The sequence below is a fragment of the Chamaea fasciata genome, unplaced genomic scaffold (assembly GCF_029207755.1).
Source record: "Chamaea fasciata isolate MVZ Bird 193981 ecotype frontalis unplaced genomic scaffold, bChaFas1.0.hap1 SCAF_22, whole genome shotgun sequence".
Taxonomy (NCBI): domain Eukaryota; kingdom Metazoa; phylum Chordata; class Aves; order Passeriformes; family Sylviidae; genus Chamaea; species Chamaea fasciata.
This window is the reverse complement of record NW_027094107.1, coordinates 2,828,422-2,831,968: the sequence shown is the minus strand read 5'-3', so window position 1 is coordinate 2,831,968 and position 3,547 is coordinate 2,828,422.

Below are 3,547 nucleotides of genomic sequence, written 5' to 3'. Positions count from 1 at the left end.
GGCTTTACCTGGCCGCGGAAAGGTTTACCTGGCCGGGGAGGGGGAAACGCCCGGACCTGGAAGCGGCGCAGGGTGTGGAGCCAATCAGGCTCCCGGCGCCGGCCCCGCCGGGACACCCGCGCATAAAAGGGAGCCCGGGAGCTCCGCAGGCAGCTCGGGGAGCTGCAGCACCCCCGGGTTTAGTCCCAAGCCGGGAGCTCCCTCCCCAGGTGTGCTCGGACAGGGAGCTCGGGAAGATCCCACACCCCGGGATTCGATCCCGATCTCAACCCCAAGCAGGTGGCCGGGAGCTCTGTCACCAGCTGTGATCCCACAATGTGCTTGAAAGCTCCGGCACCCCAGGATTTGATCCCCAAGCCCAAACTCAAGCTCCATCACCCAGCCGTGCTCCAACAGAGTGCTCAGGAAACCTCGATTTAACCCCAATCCCAGCCCTGAGCAGGCGGCCAGGAGCTCCATCACCAGCCGTGCTCCCACACGGAGCTCAGGACAATCCCACACCCCAGGATTTAACCCCAATCCCAGCCCCAAGATCCGTCACCAGCTGTGCTCCCACATGGAGCCCAGGAAGTTCCAGCACCCCAGGATTCAACCCCAACCCCAACCCCTCATCACCACGGTGCCCAGGCAGCTCCAGCACCACCAGGATGGAGGGAAGGGATCAGTCCCCAACCCTGAGGCCTGGAACACCCCCCAGCCAGGCCACTGTCCCCAAACTGAGTCCCCTGCACTGGAACACGGGAGATCAAGGAGGATATTCCAGTTTTTTTACAGGTATGGGTACTTTTCAATGAGAAAATGCCATTTTTTGCCATTCATGGATCAGTTTTGCACCAAAACTAATTTTGAGAGGAGAGTCTTGCTTACTCACAATTCTCATTCCCAGGGATAAAAAGTGAAGGATCAAAGATAAAAGTGAAGGATCAAAGATAAAAGGCACAAATCCTGAAGGAAAAGAAAAGCAGCAGTTGGAAAAGCACAGACAGGTAGGAGAGCACAGGGTTCATATGGAGACACCAGGCAACTGTGTTTGGGTTTCACTTTTGGAAAGGAAGGAGTGTAAGATCGAGAGATACAAGGGAATAAAAATCGCCTTTCTGGCAAAGAACTACAAAACAAAAAAAAATCTGCTCCAGATAATCCAGCCCTGACTGTCCCCAGCCCCTCCCAACGGGAGAGCCTGGATCTGATCTTCCCCTTCTCTGTGTTCACCATCCCAAATCAGCCCAATCCCCCGCTTCCCCTGTGTGTCCCAGGCAGGACCCCACACAGGCAGGGATGCTGCTGTCACCACCTTGGGGACATCCCAGCAGCTCCAGGGGACCACAGGAGTAGGGGAAGGAAGTGGTGAGGCCGAGGCTGCTCTACCCCCCTGGCCAAAGGGAAAGCAGCCCGGGTGCTGCCAGGGAAAGGGAATGCCTGTTCCCATGGGATTCCTGCCACTCCAGGGCCTTCCTGCTCAAAGCAGGAGCCACAGCACACGTTTGGTGTCACAGCTGCCACCCCACACCAGGGACCAAAACCATCAGCTGGGGGGCTGAGCATCCCGGAGAGTGGAGCTTGTTGAGCCCCTGGGAAAGCAAACCTGGGAACAGCTCGGGCCTTGCAGGGTTTTGTGTCCCAGGGCAGCTGTGCTGCTGCTGGAGCACTCACCAGCCCCCCCCCGGTGATGCAGGGACAGGGGATGTGTCACCAAGCCTGCAGGACCACAGGTGGAAAGAAGGAAGTCTATAATGAGGGTGGTGAGGTTGCCCAGAGCAGCTGTGGCTGCCCCTGGATCCCTGGAAGTGCCCAAGGCCAGGTTGGACGGGGCTTGGAACAGCCTGGGACAACAGGAGGTGTCCCTGCCATGGCAGAGGGTGGGACTGGATGGGCTTCAAGTTCCTTTCAACCCAAACCATTCCGTGATTCCAGATAAATTATAAAACCCAGGAGCTCCCTTTCTCTCCACGCTGTCCGCAGCTGGGTGAATCCCATTCCCGGAGCAGGGCTCACCCCAGGCTGCTCCTGCCCCGCAGGGATCGATCCGAGACTTCCCAAGGCGGAGCTGCCTCTCCTTGCAGGGATGGGCCAAACGCCGGCAGTGCCCTTATCTGCCCCGGGAGAACGGCCTTGAGCCCACCTCTGCCACCGGCACTTTGCCCCGGGGCCCCGCCGGTGCCACCCACGATGGCACCGAGATAACGGCGGCTCCCCGTGACACGGCCGCCAGCACGCTCCCCCCCCCCCCCTCACGTTTTCCTCCCTCATTCCACGCAGAATTCCCTTCTGAAAAGCCGGCACAGAGAGGCTGAAGAGGGTTTGGGAAGTGAGATCCTGTGCAGGGAGGGATGGAGGGACCCCAGGGAGCTGAAAGGGGGTCCCAGCCAAGGGGGAGAACGGGGGAACCAGCCCCTGATCCCGCATCCCAGCACTCCGGGTCCATGGGAATGGTGAGGAAGGACAGCCAGGTCCTCCTCTCACGAGGGAGCAGGAGGCAGGTGAAGCCCCGAATTACAGAGACTTGAGCTAAAAAGGCAAGAAAGGCACCGAATTTTGAGGAAACCTGGATCGGGTTGGGAAGCAAACCTCAGTTCCCACTCCTCAGATCACCCCAGTCCAGCCAGAGGCACCCGCAGCCTGCCCCAGCCACCCTCACACCTCAGCACTGGGCTGCCCCCACTGGAGCCCCCCACTCGGGGTCCCACCCAGGGGCTGAGGAAGGGGCCAGGCCCTGCCCGGGGGTCCCTGGCCCTGCCCGGGGGTCCCTGGCCCTGCTTTCCTCCTGCAGCAGCCGTTCCCCTCCCTGCAGCCGCCCCAAAGCCGCGCAGCCGCCCCGGAGCGATGCTGGAGGAGCACCCACCTCTCTCGGCACCGTGGTGGACATCCCCCGTCCGCTCCGGCTCTGCCTCCCTGGGCCGAGGCCACCCGGGTTCGGGCCGGGAGCTCCTGCTTGTGCCGGGTGCTCCTCGGGATCCCTCTGGGCACGGGGACACCCCGCTCCTCTGTCCCGGCACACAAAGGTCTGCAAAGCCGCCGGAGCAGCCCCGCGCCTCCCCCGCTCCCCCACCGAAACCCAAAACCACCGATTTTTGTCTTTTCCTTTCTCCTCCTCTGGAGCTTTCCAGCCATCAAATGCTTCCCGGGAGCCCTTCAAAGGGAAAGCGGCCGCCCCATCCCATCCACTTGCTAAACCAGTCTGAGCAGTGCCGGGCGGGAGAGGCCCCGGCAACCCCGACAGGGACAGGGACAAGGAAGTGTCCGCAGGGACCGCGGCTGAGCCCAGAGCCAGGGCACCGCCACCCCACTGCCCGTCCCGGGGACGCGGGGGTGTCCCCAGGCAGCAGGACCCCCAGCAGACTGCAGCACCCCTCCCAGTCGCTGCTCCTTCAGCAGGGAAGCAGTTTTGGGATTGCTAAATTCTGCTCCCAGCCACGGAAAAGCGCAGGCAGGTGATGGGGAAAGAGCCCCGAGGAGCTGGGGACGCCCCCAGGATCCCCAGCGGGGCGGTGGGGGAGCACTGGGAGCACCGCAGCCCCCGGCAGGGAGATGGAGCAGCTCCTCCAGG